The following is an 18,220-nucleotide window of genomic DNA, read 5'->3' as shown; positions in this document are numbered from 1 at the left end:
TGGTGCTGGGAAATCTGGTCAACCACTTGTAAAAGAATGAAACTAGAGCACTTTCTAACACCATACACAAAAATAAATTCAAAATGGATTAAAGATCTAAACGTAAGACCAGAAACTGTAAAACTCCTAGAGGAGAACATAGGCAAAACACTCTCTGACATACATCACAGCAGGATCCTCTATGACCCACCTCCCAGAATATTGGAAATAGAAGCAAAAATAAACAAATGGGACCTAACTAAACTTAAAAGCTTCTGCACAACAAAGGAAACTATAAGCAAGGTGAAAAGACAGCCTTCAGAATGGGAGAAAATAATAGCTGATGAAGCAACTGATAAAGAATTAATCTCAAAAATATATAAGCAACTCCTGCAGCTCAGTTCCAATCAAAAAATGACCCAATCAAAAAATGGGCCAAAGTAAACTAAATAGACATTTCTCCAAAGAAGACATAACAGATGGCTAACAAACACATGAAAAGATGCGCAACATCACTCACTATCAGAGAAATGCAAATCAAAACCACAATGAGGTACCATCTCATGCCAGTCAGAATGGCTGTGATCCAAAGTCTACAAGCAATAAATGCTGGAGAGGGTGTGGAGAAAAGGGAACCCTCTCACACTGTTGGTGGGAATACAAACTGGTACAGCCACTATGGAGAACAGTGTGGAGATTCCTTAAAAACTGGAAATAGAACTGCCTTATGACCCAGCAATCCCACTGCTGGGCATACACACTGAGGAAACCAGAATTGAAAGAGACACGTATACCCCAATATTCATCGCAGCACTGTTTATAATAGCCAGGACATGGAAGCAATCTAGATGTCCATCAGCAGATGAATGGATAAGAAAGCTGTGGTACATATACACAATGGAATATTACTCAGCCATTAAAAAGAATACATTTGAATCAGTTCTAATAAGGTGGATGAAACTGGAGCCTATTATACAGAGTGAAGTAAGCCAGAAAGAAAAACACCAATACAGTATACTAATGCATATATATGGAATTTAGAAAGATGGTAACGATAACCCTGTATGCGAGACAGCAAAAGAGACACAGATGCATAGAACAGTCTTTTGGACTCTGTGGGACAGGGAGAGGGTGGGATGATTTGGGAGAATGGCATTGAAACATGTATAATATCATATATGAAAAGAATCGCCAGTCCAAGTTCGATGCACAATACTGGATGCTTGGGGCTGGTGCACCGAGACGACCCAGGGGGATGGTATGGGGAGGGAGGTGGGAGGGGGGTTCAGGATGGGGAACACGTGTATACCCGTGGCAGATTCATGTTGATGTATGGCAAAACCAATACAATATTATAAAATAATTAGCCTCCAATTAAAATAAATAAATTTATATTAAAAAATTAAAAAAAATAAAATAATAAAAATCTGCTGTACAACAACATCAAAAAAATAAAATAAAACTGGGGGAAAAAAAAACAAACTTCTATTTCCCCCCTCCAAAAAAGCGAAGAGTGAAACTAGGTGGTGCTATACATTATTTGATTGCAAAGGCTGAGTGTTGTGTGGGGCTCTTGAGAAGTCACCACAAAGGAGATACCAGCAACTACAGCAGGTCCTTGTGGTGCTAACTCTATAATGGGGATGTTTTGTTAATTTCTCCTCACTTTTCAGACTCCTGTGCCTCCTGCAGAGTGGGTTTCTAGTACTGCTTACTAAGGGAAGCCAACCTTGGTCTCCCTGACTAGGTCAAATCCAGCTCTGCAGGCTCTTACAGCACTGTGGATCTCTCTTGTGGCCCCCGTCACAGGCACCATTTCCCATTCATTTATTTGGTTTCCAAATGAATGTTGGTCTCCATTGTTTTCCCAACACCTAACAGTTTTGGCCCATAACAGGTGCTCAATATATGTTCATCAAACAAATGAATAATTCATTAAAAACAAAGTTCCAAAACAGTTCCCAGTGTGAAATCTCAGATTTATTCATTTAAATACTTTGTCAGCAAAAGGAAAAGAGAGAGAAAAATTTAGAGCCCATCAGCTAACTAGAAATGAGACCCAAAACAGTGCCCATCTTTACAGATGAACTGTCTAGTATTTTAAAATCGTTTACTCACAGTCATTATTATTACTAAGAAAGATGGCTTGGGGCCAGATGAGGTCTTCCTGAGAAAACTATCTCAAAGATACTGAGTTCTGTCAAATGTACTTTTAAATGGTTCAGAGACCTAGAAAACAAGATACTAAAGCCAAGTAATACATGAACTTGTATGTTGACAATTAGTTATCTAAAGCATCTAGTTATTTAAAGCGGTTTTGTTCAAACAACCTCATCAATAGGATGAAAAGGTAGATTGAGGATGCTTGAAAGGAACAAAATTGATTCAAGAGTTGTTAAATTGGGAAGTTTTCATTGTTAATCACAAATACTGAAAAGCTATGTAGAAAAGACAATCATTTATTTAAAAATAGATTTAGAAGGAAACAGTGAGGAAGAAACAAGTAAAAAGTTATTTTTAAAAGTCAAACATTTCCACTTTGTTGTACAGCAGAAACACAATATTGTAAAGCAATCATACTCCAATAATAAACGTTTTTTTAAAAGTAAGCCTAAAAAAAAGAACATCAAACATTTCAAAGCTGAGAGAGTTCTGGAAGTTCTGAAGTAAAATGGGATTTAGGAATGAGTGAATGATATTTTGGGTAGCTTAGGGCCAACGGAAAAGACAAATTTATGGAACAACTGTGGGTATTTGTTTGTTTTTACTCATCCTGTAATGTTTAATCCTATTTTCAGATGACCCATGTTAAAAACTTAACAGACCAATGTTCTAGGGCCTTAAAAAATGGTTATACAGACATAAATCAAAATTGTTTCCAGAAAAACAAAATAAATGTCTATTCAACAAAGGAACAGAAATTAGTGAGAAGATAAATTGGTTTATTTCTACTCAGTGTTTTTAGATATGAAAGATGTATTTTTGTGGGAAAGAAGTGGGATTTAGGGGGATAAGGTGTCAAAAGCCACAGGATTTTGATTCATCTTTCATCTTTCTTTTCTGGAGGCTGAGAGAGGGATATATTATCATTAGAGATAGCTACTCCAGAGGCACAGAGTTTTTCAAAGATAGATGCAATGCCTTTGAAAAGCTTTATTACATCCCTTGCACCTACCACACACAGTGCCTGGCAGCTATTCCTCTTTCTACAGGTTCCAGAGTAGCTTTTATTTGCAGGGTATTGAGCTCACTAATGTGGATATACCATTGATTAAGACAGACATAACCTTTGTCTGATGGACCATATATGATGGTGGAAAGACATTCAGTGAAAAAAAAAAAAAGAAAACATGACATACCATCATTTAATCACAACTGTGACAGGTACAATGAAGTGGAAGTTTAAGATCCCCTGGTAGTGAATATATGGAGGTACCTGAGATACTGGGGGTTTAGGAAGTGACACCTGCATGAAATCAGGAAGTAGAGGTAGGAATAGTTACTCTGGTAAAGTTGGAAGGGCAGGGCCAGGAGAACATCCGGGCAGAATGAAAGGTCTACAATGTGATCTCTTTTGTTCCCCCTTGAGACGTTTACTTTGCCCTCCATCACTTATTAGAAAGGTTCTGTTTATTCAAATAAGGTTGAACTTGATATTTTCTATCTCTGGAGACAATGAGGGTAGGGGTAACCTGAGCTGGTTCAGATTCTGTGAGACAGAGGGAGTCCCCAAGTTACATGTTCCTAGACTGAAAAGGGCAAAAAGTCACGAGGACTCCCCAGGAGTCTTTTTCTAAGGTGGCAGATATGAGGACCAGAGGCTGCTCTTCTCACCTGCATCCATCCAAATGTGCACCAGCCTGCAGAGTAGCATCTCACTCAGCATCTCTCTAGAACTCCTCCTGTGGAACCGACTTCTGAGTCACACAGGAAATTCAGTCTTTAGTCAGAGGAGAGTCTCCTTTAGTCTGTTTTACTTTTTTCTCCTTTCCTCCCTTGGGTAGAACCTTCTTCCTTCCACTTCTTTCTTCCTATTCCCTCCTTTTTCCTCCCTCCCATTCTCTCTTCCAACATTTGTTATCCAAACACATTCTGTGTCAAATACTGGGGATAAAAGAGAAATAAGAAGTGATAGTTGAGTATGTGCTCTCAAGGAGACTCAAAATGTTATCCCTTCATTTTGCTCCTGAGCTCTTTGCATGGATTTAAACCCAAAGGGTTTCTGTGAGCCCAACCTGCATTAGGAAGGAAACATACCAACTAACCATTTAACCTCTGCAGGTAGTTTGCCAAGAGACCTGCCAGCGAAGGACAAAGATATAAAAACAGGCATGAAATTGTCCTGGGATGAAGTACAAATAAAAGTGGAAAAAATAGGTACCTTAAGTTTGACAATCTGAACTGGAATAGATTGAGATAGATTTTTGCCATACAAATTCTTCCAACTTGCTATTCAAAATCCAAGAACCAAATACATTTGGGTAAAAGAGACTATTTATTGAATATTTCTATCCATTAGTTATTTTTGTAATAGAGATATAATTGACATATAACACTGTCTTACTTTTAGCTGTATAACATAATGATTTGGTATACTGATATTATATATTGTGAAATAATTACCAGAGCAAGTTTAGTTAATATCCATCACCACACAATTACAAATTTTTTTTTCTTGTGATGAGAACTTTTAAGATCCACTCTCTTCACAATTTTCAAATATACAATACAGTCTTGTTAACTACAGTCACCATGTTGTCTGTTACGTCCCCAGAATTCATTTATCTTATAACTGGGTACTTTTCAAACCACTTTCACCCATTTCAGCCACCACCCTTTACCCTCTGCCTCTGATAACCACCAGCCTGTTCTCTGTATCTGTGATTTCATAGATCAGCTTTTTTTTTTAAAGATTCTACATTTAGGCGAGATCACACAGTGTTTCTTTTCCTCTGGCTCACTTTTTTCACTTAGCACAATGCTTTCAAGGTCCATTCATACTGTTGAAAATGGCAGGATTTCTTTTTTATGATTGTATTTCATTGTATATATTTATAGCTACTACATTTACTTTATTCATTCATCCATCAAAGGACACTTATGTTGTTTCTCTTTTGGTTGTTGCAAATACTGCTGCAATGAACACGGGGGTACAGATATCTTTTCCAGCCAGTGTTTCCATTTTCTTCAGATAAAGACCCAGAGGTGGATCATATGGCCATTTTTAACTTTTTGAGGAACTTCCATACTGTTTTGTATAGTAGTCTTGCCAGGGAAATCCCATGGACAGAGGAGCCTGGCAGGCCACAATCCATAGGGTCACAAAGAATCAGACACTACTGAAGCAATTTAGCATGCAAGCGCATACCAATTTATGTTCCTACCAACAGTGCACAAGGATTTCCCTTTTTCCATATTCTAACCAATACTTGTTATTTCTCATCCTTTTGACAATAGGCCTTCTTTTTAAAAATATAACTTATTTGTTTTTGGCTGTGCTGGGTCTTCATTGCTGCACGGGCTTTTCTTCAGCTGAAGCGAATGGGAGGTACTCTCCAGTTGCGGTGAACAGGCTTCTCATTGTGGTGGCTTCTCTTGTTATGGAGCATGGGCTCTAGGGCATGAAGGCTTCAGTGGTTGTGGGATGTGAGCTCAGTAGTGGCGGCTTCCGGGCTCTAGAGTACAGGCTCAGTAGCTGTGGCACACAGGTTTAGTTGCTCTGCAGCATGTGGGATCTTCCCGGATCAGGGATTGAACCCATGTCTCCTGCATTGGCAGGCAGATTCTTTACCACTTAGCCATGAGGGAAGTTTGATAATTGGCATTCTAATTGGAGTGAAGTGAGATTTCATTGTGGTTTTGATTTGCATTTCCCTGCTGATAAGTAATGTTGAGAACATTTTTCATGTGCTTGTTGGCAATTTGTATGTCGTCTTTGGAAAAATATCTATTCAGATCCTCTGCCTATTTTTAAAAATTGGATTGTTAGAATTTTTCTATTGAGTTGTATGAGTTCTTTATATTTTTTGGATATTAATCACTTATATATGATTTTCAAGCAATTTCTCCCATACCATATGTTGCCCGTTCATTTCTTGATGGCTTCCTTTGCTCTACAAAAGCTTTTTAGTTTGATGTAATCCCACTTGTTTATTTCTGCTTTGGTTGCCTTTGCTTTGGGTGTCAAAAGCTCACTGCTAAAACTGATGTCAATGATCTTATCCCCTGTATTTTCTCCTAGGAGTTTTATGCTTTCAGGTCTTTCTTATATTCAGGTCTTTAACTCATTTTGAATTGATTTGTGTGTAAGGTATACCATAGTGTTCCAGTTTCATTCTTTTGCATGTGGTTGTCCAGTTTTCCCAACACCATTGATTAAAGAGACAATCCTTTCCCCATTGTATATTCATCTTTTTTCTTAAACTGCTATTTTTTTCTGGTGAGAAAGTTCATAGGCTTTTTCTAATCCCCACTGGGATTTGTAATCCCCCCAATACTTAATCACTACACCGCAGTACGTCTGCTATTATGATTATAGAGAAGCAGAAAATGTGTGTGTAAAGAAGTAGCTGCAGGAATTAAACCAAAAAAAATAGTAAGAACATGAATGAGTCAGCATGAGGGTATAAAAACTTTAAAAGGTATCAACTTCAAAGAGAAAATGAAATTATTTGGGTTGCCCTAGTAACACCAAGATAAAATGTGGAAGTGAAAATACAGGATTTAACATTAGGAAAACCTTCTTTGGCACTGAGATCTCTCACATCATGGAATGAGCTTTACCATGGCAACAGGCGAAAAACATGTAAACAGATTAAAGAAAGAAAATATCCAAGGGAGTGGAAGCACAGTAATAAAGACTAAGCTGATCTAATAAATAATCTGTACCTTTCTTTTAACTCACAGAATCAAATAGGGGAAAGCAAAGTGTCTGCAGGGATCAAATGAGACTTTTCTCAGTGACATGTGATCTTAAATGATTTTAAAAGTTCAGTTTAATGCATTACTTTCACCCACTTATTTTCTCCCCAAATGGTACAGAATCTCTCACCCAGTCTAGAGCTCTGGTTTTATTATAGGAAAAGGCAAAAGAAAGAAAAACAGAAAGAATAGGTTACATTTTCCATGTCAGATCTCCACTTTTAGGGAAAAGTTATGTCCCTGATGATTAAAGCAAGAAGAGACATTCATATTAATGCAATTCTTGAGCATGAAAGGATTACTCTAGTGTTCATGGCATAGCACTGAGGTCAAAGTACCTGGGTCTGAATCCTGGCTCTGCCACTGGGGAGTTGGGTGACCATGAACAAGTTACTCAATCCTTCTGCTTCCTTAAAATAGGGAAAAGGATGGTATCTTCCTTCACAGAGTTTCTGGGAAGTATATAAAAGGTAATTCTGGCAAACACTAATTGTTATTCTAGGTAGGAAATTAGCACTCAGATATGACAACTGCTAATATTACCAATAGAGCTAACAATCCAATTTGGTAAATGTGATAGGGAATTTACTATGAAGAATAAGAATTGCTTGGCATTTATGGCCTTCAGCTCTAACTTGAGGTATCACACTCAAACAAATCTTTATAAAACAAAAAAACAAACTGAGAGCTCACCTTTTTTAAAGGGGAGAGGAAAGGTGTAACAATGAACATATAATATTATTATGCCTACTACACAGCAGGTATTAATCAAGTTTTATCTGCTGAGCTTCCACATTAAACCCATGAGGTAAGGTATTATCTTAGCTCTTCAGAAGAATAAATGTGCAAGAGCGATGAAATGATTTCTCCAAGGTTACAAAGCCTGTGAGGGCAAAGCAAAACTTCCCACTCTGCTCTGTCAGATTCCAATGTTCAGACTCATTCCACTTCGCGAAAGAAATTTTTTAAGTCTCTAACAACCTCCTTAATGGGAAATTCAGCCTTGTCATCCATTGACAAAAACTCCTATTTGGGGAGTTAGCTATTATCTGAGGACTAAATCCAGGGCAGTCAGATTTGTGACTAGCATCCAGTTGTCTAAGATCTGGCACTGTGAGAGACATACGGTCTGAGGAAAGATCTTTTTAAATTTTATAAAGGACTCAGTTTCTCTTAAGGGAGTAACTAGTATGGCACTGACACTTCTGTTGTAAATAGCTAGCAAAACCGAATTTTATCAGAACCACAGAAGGACTTCTATGTGATACTTTTGGTTACACCTATTTTTCATTTAATGGTAAACCCTTGGGTGGAGAACCTGCTGCTCTGCCCAGTTGCTTCAGTCATGTCTGATTCTTTGCGACTCCACGGACTGTAGCCTGCCAGGCTCCTCTGTATGAGGGATTCTTCAGGCAAGAATACTGAAGTGGGTTGCCAATGCCCTTATCCAGGGGATCTTCTTGACCCAGGGATCAAACCCACGTCTTCTGCATTGGCAGGCAGATTCTTTACCACTGAGCCACGGGGGAAGCCCTGGGTGGAGAATGAAATTCGCCCAATTTCACACCGTTCCAGTCTCGTTTAGGGATTCTACATGTGACTTTCAGGAACTCAGTGCAGCAAAACAGCAAAAACCTTCTGTACTGAGAATCTGAATACTGGGAAACACATTCCAAATTAAAACAGAAGGACAGTGAATACTTACTTCCTTCTCATTGTTCTTATTCAAGTTAATTTGGTTGAGACACTGTTAACTGTCTCTTGCCCCTAGAAAAGCACCAGAACCTCCTTTTCTTGATGCTTCAGCAAAGTGTTTTGCTTTACTGCAGATATGCCCACAAAGAGGATTTGTTGTTTTTAAAAACATGGTTCAAGTGTTCATTGTCTTTTTTAAAATTATGATTCTGAATTTCTTGCTTCCCCATTCAGGTCACACGGGGGACAGAAAATGCTTCAGGTGCCATTTATGTAAAAAATTCCCATGGGTACTTAAAGTCTTATCCCAACATGTGGAGTTACAGCCTGAGTTCTGCCAACTAATTCTTAATGCTAAGACATATCCAAACAGGTGGACCACTCTGAGATTGTGGCTCTTTTAGGAGAATCTGACTTATGATGTAATTTTATGTCAACCTGAGTTCTAGGGCATATGATCCCTTAGCTTCATTTTCTTCATATCATCAAATACCACCTGCAGATACTTCTATTACTGTTCTGCTTTCTATTAATATTTAACCTCAATTTTTTCATCCCAACTCCCCAAGTTTCCTTCTTTTCTAGTTTTCCCCAATATGAGTAACTCATGATGTATATGATGGATCAGATGTGGGGTGTGAGACAGAAGAAGATAACACCAAGATTTTTAACTTGAGACACAGAACGGACAGAGATGACAGTTTCTGAAGGAAACAACAGAAAGAGGTGGTTTGGGGGAGGGCATGAGTAATTTAATTAGAGACATACTATATATGAGACAGGGCTTCCCTGGTGGCTCAGACAGTGAAGAATCTGCCTGCAATGCAGGAGATCTGGGTTTGATTCCCGGGTTGGGAAGATCCTCTGAAGGAAAGAATGGTAACCCACTCCAGTATTCTTGAGAAATTCTAGAGAATTTCATGGACAGAGGACCCTGGCAGGCTACAGTCCATGGGGTTGCAAAGAGTCAGACAAGACTTAGTGATAAACAACAACAAATATGATACTGGAGAAGAGTAGAGAAATAACTCCAGAAAGAATGAAGGGATAGAGCCAAAGCAAAAACAATGCCCAGTTATGGATGTGACTGGTGATAGAAGTAACGTCTGATGCTGCAAAGAGCAATATTGCATAGAAATCTGGAATGTTAGATCCATGAATCAAGGTAAATCAGAAGTGGTCAAAAAGGAGATGGCAAGAGTGAACAATGACATTTTAGGAATCAGTGAACTAAAATGGACCAGAATGGGCAAATTTAATTCAGATGACCATTATATCTACTACTGTGGGCAAGCATCTCTTAAAAGAAATGGAGTAGCCCTCATAGTCAACAAAAGAGTTTGAAATGCAGTACTTGGGTGCAGTCTTAAAAATGACAGAATGATCTCTGTTCGTTTCCAAGGCAAAGCATTTAATATCACAGTAACCCAAGTCTATGCCCCAACCACTAACGCTGAAGAAGCTGAAGTTGAATGGTTCTGTGATGACCTACAAGACCTTCCAGAACTAACACCAAAAAAGATGTCCTTTTCATCACAGGGGACTGGAATGCAAAAGTAGGAAGTCAAGAAATACCTGGAGTAACAGGCAAGTTTGGCCTTGGAGTACAAAAGGAAGCAGAGCAAAGGCTAACAGAGTTTTGCCAAGAGAATGCACTGGTCACAGCAAACACCCTCTTCGAACAAACAAAAGACAACTCTACACATGGACATCACCAGATAGTCAATAGTGAAATCAGATTGATTATATTCTTTGCAGCTGAAGATGGAGAAGCTCTATACAGTCAGCAAAAACAAGATCAGGAGCTGACTGTGGTTCAGATCATGAACTCCTTATTGACAAATTCAGACTTAAATTGAAGACAGTAGGGAAAACCACTAGGCCATTCAGGTATGACTTAAATCAAATCTCTTATGATGATACAGTGGAAGTGACAAATAGATTGAAGGGGTTAGATCTGATAGAGTGACTGAAGAACTATGGACTGAGGCTCATAACATTGTGCTGATCAAGACCATCCCCAAGAAAAAGAAATGCAAAAAGGCAAAATGGTTGTCTGACGAGACCTTACAAATGCTGAGAAAAGAAAATAAGCTAAAGGCAAAGGAGAAAAGGAAAGATATACCCATCTGAATGCAGACTTTCAGAGAATAGCAAGGAGAGATAAGAAAGCCTTCTTAAGTGATCAATACAAAGAAACAGAGGAAAACAATAGAATGGGAAAGACTAGAGATCTCTTCAAGAAAATTAGAGATACCAAGGGAATATTTCATGCAAAGATGGGCACAATAAAGGACAGAAACGGTTTGTACCTAACCGAAGCAGAAGATAAGAGGTGGCAAGAATACACAGAAGAACTATACAAGAAAGATCTTCATGACCCAGATAACCACAATGGTGTGATCACTCATCTAGAGCCAGACATCCTGGAATGTGAAGTCAAGTGGGCCTTAGGAAGTATCACTACAAACAAAGCTAGTGGAGGTGATGGAATTTCCAGCTGAGCAATTTCAAATCCTAAATGATGCTGCTGTGAAAGTGCTGCCCTCAAAATGCCAGCAAATTTGGAAAACTCAGCAGTGGTCACAGGACTAGAAAAAGTCAATTTTTATTCCAATCCCAAAGAATGTTCAAACTACAGCGCAATTGTACTCATCTCACATGCTAGCAAAGTAATGCTCAGAATTCTCCAAGTGAGGTTTCAACAGTACATGAACTGAGAACTTACAGATGTTCAAGCTGGATTTAGAAAAGGCAGAGGAACCAGAGATCAAGTTTCTAACATCCGTTGGATCATAGAAAAAGCAAACATCTACCTCTGCTTTATTGACTATGCCATAGCCTTTGACTGTGTGGATCACAACAAACTGTGGAAAATTCTGAAAGAGATGGGAATACCAGAACATCTGACCTGCCTCCTAAGAAATCCGTATGTAGGTCAAGAAGCAACAGTTAGAACCGGACATGGAACAGCAGGCTGGTTCCAAATTGGGAAAGGAGTATGTCAAGGCTGTATAGTGTCACCCTATTTATTTAACTTATATGCAGAGTACATCATGTGAAATGCTGGGCTGGATAAAGAACAAGCTGGAATCAAGACTGCCAGGAGAAATATCAATAACCTCAGATATGCAGATGACACCATCCTTACGGCAGAAAGCGAAGAAGAACTAAAGATCCTCTTGATGAAAGTGAAAGAGGACAGTGAAAAAGCTGGCTTAAAACTCAACATTCAAAAAACTAAGATCATGGCATCTGGTCCATAACTTCACGGCAAATGGATGGGGTAACAATGGAAACAGTGACAGACTATTTTCTTGTGCTCTAAAATCAGATGGTGACTGCAGCCATGAAGTTAAAAGACGTTCGCTCTTTGGAAGTAAAGCTATGACAAACTTAGACAGCATATTAAAAAGCAGAGACATTACTTTGTCAACAAAGGTCTGACTAGTCAAAGCTATGGTTTTTCCAGTAGTCATGTATGGATGTGAGAGTTGGACCATAAAGAAAGCTGAGCGCCAAAGAACTAATGCTTTTGAACTGTGGTGTTGGAGAAGACTCTTGAGAGTCCCTTGGACTGCAAGGAGATCAAACCAGTCAATCCTAAAAGATATCAGTCCTGAATATTCATTGGAAAGACTGATGCTGAAGCTGAAGCTCCACTACTTGGGACACCTGATGGGAAGAACTGACTCACTGGAAAAGATCCTGATGCTGGGAGGGATTGGGGGCAGGAGGAGAAGGGGACGACAGAGGATGAGATGGTTGGATGGCATCACCGACTCAATGGACATGAGTTTGAGCAAGCTCTGGGAGTTGGTGATGGACAGGGAAGCCTGGTGTGCTACAGTGCATGGGGTTGCAAAGAGTCGGACACGACTGAGCAAATAAACTGAACTGAACTGATTAAGACATTTAAGGGGAGGGACGCCAGAAAGTCTGATATACTAGGCTAGATTTAGGAAAGATCTGGCCAGGAATATAAATTAGGGGCTCATCAAGGTACAGGAAGGGATTAAAGCCATGGGACAGGATGAAGTCACTAGGAAGTACAAGATAACTACCTAAGGACTTCCTGTAGCAAAGAGCGTTTTCCTACCAGATGTGAGATTGAATCACTCTCTTCCTTTAGGTTACTGTGAAAATGTCATATCATCATTATTATGATAATGTAACACTGTCTCTGGTGACCTTCTTTAAAATATTACTATTAACTTGCCACCATCAGTGGCACACTATCCCAGCAGTCCATTTTTTCATTCTCCTAAGTGACTTTTATCAACAGTATTATCTTTATCAGATGTACTACATATGGGCTTATCTATTTGTGTTTTGTCTTTCTCCTGCATTATAAGGTACATTTCCTAAGAAACAGGGACTTCATTTTGTTCACTTGTACCTCCCAGTGTGCAGAACAGTGCCTGGCACATAAAAAGGACTCAATAAATGGTTGCTGTCATAATGTCATAAATGAATGAATAATGAATATGAGTATACACATGTTTTGGAATTCTCTCAGTTGTTAAAAATGAACAGGTATACCTGTTTTATTGTACTTCACGAATACAGTGATTTTTACAAATTGAAAGTCTGTGGGCTCCCAACATTTTCAGATGATAGTTAACATTTTTTAGCAATACAATATTTTTAAATTAAGGTATGTACATTGTTTTTTAGACATAATACTATTGCTCACTTTACAGACTACTGTATGGTATAAGCATAAATTTTATATGTACTGGGATACCAAAAAATTGGTGTAACTCATTTTTATCATGATATTTGCTTTATTGTGGTAGTCTGGAATCAAACCCACAACATCTCCAAGGTATGCCAGTATAACAGAAATATTTACATGAATACCAGAATTTAGAGTTAGGCTTACTTAGTTTTGAAGAAGAGAATCACCAGATTTTTTTTTTTTTTTTTTGCAACACTCTACATTTTTCTCATGATTCCTACACTCTACTTTGGGGCAGAGAAGCAAGGAAGGCATAAAAGGCCCCCTGGGAGATTTACATGGAGGTTGAAAAGGAAAATTTTCTCTGCTTTGTTCAGGAAGTTGGAAGAGGGAAGACAGAGGAGGAGTGGGAAAAGAGGTGTTTTCGACCTGATTTATTTTGAACCTTGGGCTCTTATGTAATAATGGTAGCGGTATCACGTTCTTCACTCCCATTGCCTGTCTAAATCACCTTCCAGGGACCTACCACTGAATAAGGTAAAGACTGAAAGAAGGGAAGGACAGGTACTTACTAAACAATAGCAGGCAAGAGTGATCATTGATAGTTTAGGTTAGAATTCTCAATGGCAAATGCCTAGCAATGCACAAGAGCAGGAAAATGGGAAAGTCAGGACTATGGGAAGCCATGGTGCACCTACCATCATTCTGTAAAAAAAATCAGGGCACTGAATTGGTGGTAACAAGAGCCTGCAAGTCAACCTTTTGTTATAACTAGCATTACTTGGTCTCTAACTGGAGTTTGAGTTCCAACTTTCAAGAGAAATGTGAAAATATATTAGACACTTAAGAGAAACAAACTCTACCTTCAAAAATACATCCAGATTTCGATATTTCTGACTCAGCTCTGTTGCTATTACCCTGGTCCAAGCCATCATCTCTCAGCTAGATTATTGCAATATCCTCACAACTGGTCTCCCTGTTTCTATCACTGACTCACATAGATTTGTCTCAACTGAGCAGCCAAAATGGTCCTATTGGGTCTCTCCTGTGCTCAAAACCCTCTAATAATTCCATCTCACTCAGAAAAAGTAAAAATGTTCACAGAAGTCTTTATAGGCCCTATGTAATCTGCCTTCTCCCCACCCTCAGCACCAGTGTCATAGCCTTCTTCGCTCTGGCTTGCTCTAGACACACTGGCATTTCCTGCAGTTTCTTCAACATCCTAGGTTCACTCCTGCCTCAGAGCCCTCGTATTTCCAATATCCTACCCTCTGCCTGGAACTCTCCTCTTCCTGATACCTGCAGGGTTCAATCCCTTGTCTTCTTCAGGCCCTGCTGAAACTCATGCAGATGCCAACCACTTTTCACCATTTCTGTCACTACCACTCCAGTATGAGCCTTCACCAGCTCTTGCATGGATAATACTGCAAAGCTGATTTAATATATTACGAGCCCACCCCAGGCCCAGCAGTCCCTTTCTTCCTGTGCTGCCTTATTTTTCTCCATAGCATTTAGTACCTTTGAACATACCACATATTTTACTTACTTACGTATTTCTCGTCTCCTCCCCCTTGACCATAAGTCCTATGAAGGCAGAAATTTTTGTCAGATTTGGACACCACTTTGTCCCTAATGTCCAGGAGAGTATCTGGCCCATATTTGTCATTCAACAGATACTTTTTGATTGAAGGAATAAACCAGTAGAAACAGAACTTACACAGACATGTTATTAATATCAAAATCAAGATAGCAAAGGAATATGTAAATCTAACAGATGATGTAAGAACCTAAAAGTTTATGGATTGACTATGGCCAAATACAAAGTACTTCAATTTTGATGTAAAAGCAGGTCTCAAACTGTTGCATAACAGATTTAGGGTAAACAGGGAGAGCCCGCTGTTAAATGATTCAATAGAAGGTTCTAGAACAGAACCTGTGGGTTGGTCATGCCATGGAGACATGAAAAATGGGTGAGACTCACACTCAAAACCCGGAGGCGGAGTGCTAGCTGAGAAAGCCCCCAGCTGCTCTGCTCAGAGCCTAAGATGGGTATTTCCCCAGGAGCCAAAATCACTTATTGAAACAGCAGAGAACGCCATGTGTTCCCAAAAGGAAGTCACACAGACTGATGTTAAATCAGGAATGATCCATAGGAAAACCTGTTGACAACATCTGGGCTGAACCAGGATCTTGAAATAGAAAATCTTGGAGGAAATGAAACCCAGGGTACATAGAGTAGAGGCTCCCAATGTGTGGAATCAGCTGGAAAGCTTTAAAAATACTAATGTTCCAGGTCCAGTTAGATCAGAAAATCACTCCAGGCAAGAAGTTGCTTCTTAAACGTGCCCAGATGATGCCAACATGCAATTGAGGTTGAGATCTAGTTCCCTAGAAACCTACTTCCTCTTTTTCTGATAAAAAGTAAACCTATTAACCAGGGAAGGTCTTAAGGAAAAACGAGAGCTTCAGCTTGGCCTACCAAAGCAGAATTTGCTTACTTTAAAATGATTTCAGTACTCTATGGACTCACATTTTCATTTCGTGTCTATAGTTAATAGGTACCTTACCTCTCCTGGATTAGCACATCAGGACTGACAGGCTCCACCAGGTGGCCCACCCTCCTGCAGAAAGAGCATGTGGCTAGGATAACATTTGATAGGATCATGACCGTAAACTGCAGTGTTCAATTCTGGAAGCCTGTGGCTGCATGTTTTCATATGTAGGCCAAGATCAACTCTCTCCCTACCTGGTCTGTTCACTCCTGCACTCCCCTTGGTTATTTATATATGCATCTATTTCCTCACCCACACTGTTAAATTCTATAAGGGCAGATACTACCTTACTCATTTTGGCACTCCCAGCCTCTGACCTCGTCCTCTGAGCATAATGACAAGGAGCTCCACAGGCATGGTAATGATTTAACCCTCCAGAACATTTTCTGAATGAGGATGATGCTTTGAACATTAGAACTGTAGTTCTGATGGGGTCCATTTTAACTTTATAGGTTTTTTATTTGAGAATAACAGTGAGTGTGAATCTTAACAGCAAAGATCCCTTTATAAATAAAAAAATTGCATCTCCATCACAGTATGAGCTAAGGTTTAGACATGTACATGTATCATATCATTTAATCTCAAAACAACCTAGGTTGTGGGTACCCTTACAGAAGAAATGGAGACTTTAATAGGTCAAATGTCCCCAGGGTTACATAGCAGTAAGTAGAGGAGCCTGAATACAACCCAGGTGATCTGTTTTTAGAGCCAATTATTCTAAGTAAGTCACTAAACCTAACATTTCATGGATAACAGAATTGAAAATTGAATTTCTTCTTGATTTAATTCAGGAATTAGCAGGCAAGGGTGTTTTCCCTTACTCTACAGAAGAGTTTCTGAAAAACCAGAAAGGTGACTACTTAAAATGTCCTATTCAAAGCAATTTATAGATTTAATGCAATCCCTATCAAGCTACCAATGGCATTTTTCAGAGAACCAGAACAAATAATTTCACAATTTGTATGGAAATATAAAAAACCTCAATTAGCCAAAGCAATCTTGAGAAAGAAGAATGGAACTGGAGGAATCAACCTGCCTGACTTCAGGCTCTACTACAAAGCCACAGTCATCAAGACAGTATGGTACTGGCACAAAGACAGAAATATAGATCAATGGAACAAAATAGAAAGCTCAGAGATAAATCCACAGACCTGTGGACACCTTATGTTTGACAAAGGAGGCAAGAATATACAATGGAGAAAAGACAATCTCTTTAACAAGTGGTGCCGGGAAAACTGGTCAACCACTTGTAAAAGAATGAAACTAGAACACTTTCTAACACCATACACAAAAATAAACTCAAAACGGATTAAAGATCTAAACGTAAGACCAGAAACTATAAAATTCCTAGAAGATACATTGGCAAAACACTCTCCGACATAAATTGCAACAGATTCCTCTATGACCCATATCCCAGAGTAATGGAAATAAAAGCAAAAATAAACAAATTGGACCTAATTAAAATTAAAAGCTTTTGCACAACAAAGGAAACTATAAGCAAGGTGAAAAGACAGCCTTCAGAATGGGAGAAAATAATAGCAAATGAAGCAACTGACAAAGAATTAATCTCAAAAATATACAAGCAGCTCCTGCAGCTCAATTCCAGAAAAATAAACGACCCAATCAAACAATGGACCAAAGAACTAAACAGACATTTCTCCAAAGAAGACATACAGATGGCTAACAAACACATGAAAAGATGCTCAACATCACTCATTATCAGAGAAATGCAAATCAAAACCACTATGAGGTACGATCTCTCACCAGTCAGAATGGCTGCTATCTTAAAGTCTACAAACAATAAATGCTGGAGAGGTTGTGAAGAAAAGGGAACCCTCTTACACTGCTGGTAGGAATGCAAACTAGTACAGCCACTATGGAAAACAGTGTGGAGATGCCTTAAAAACCTGGAAACAGAACTGCCATACGACCCAGCAATCCCACTGCTGGGCATACACACTGGGGAAACCAGAATTGAAAGAGACAGTGTACCCCAATGTTCATCGCAGCACTGTTTACAATAGCTAGGACATGGAAGCAACCTAGATGTCCATCAGCAGATGAATGGATAAGAAAGCTGTGGTACATATACACAATGGAATATAAAGAATTGCACTGGTCATAACAAACACCCTCTTCCAACAACACAAGAGAAGACTCTATACATGGACATCACCAGATGGTCAACACTGAAATCAGACTGATTATATTCTTTGCAGCCAAAGATGGAGAAGCTCTATACAGTCAGCAAAAACAAGACCAGGAGCTGGCTGTGGCTCAGACCATGAACTCCTTATTGCCAAATTCAGACTTAAACTGAAGAAAGTAGGGAAAACCACTAGACCATTCAGGTATGACCTAAATCAAATCCCTTATGATTATACAGTGGAAG

The 18,220-nt window shown here is 39.1% G+C and overlaps 1 protein-coding gene across 2 annotated transcripts in view; it reads right to left on the bottom strand.

The window, feature by feature from the left end:
• LRRC8C (leucine rich repeat containing 8 family, member C) overlaps positions 1 to 18,220 on the bottom strand; it is a 92,262-nt gene that overhangs the window by 49,828 nt on the left and 24,214 nt on the right. The window contains exon 2 of one of the 2 annotated variants that reach the window (XM_010860380.1): positions 3,814 to 4,083. The exons of the other annotated variant lie outside the window; for it this stretch is intronic. The gene's annotated coding sequence lies outside the window, so the exon portion shown is untranslated. The remainder of the gene's footprint in view (positions 1 to 3,813; positions 4,084 to 18,220) is intronic. 2 annotated transcript variants of the gene reach the window in all.

Source organism: Bison bison, unplaced genomic scaffold (genome assembly GCF_000754665.1).
Source record: "Bison bison bison isolate TAMUID 2011002044 unplaced genomic scaffold, Bison_UMD1.0 scf7180017864466, whole genome shotgun sequence".
Classification (NCBI taxonomy): domain Eukaryota; kingdom Metazoa; phylum Chordata; class Mammalia; order Artiodactyla; family Bovidae; genus Bison; species Bison bison.
Note: the sequence above shows the minus strand (reverse complement) of the source record. Positions and strands in the feature narration are given on the sequence as shown.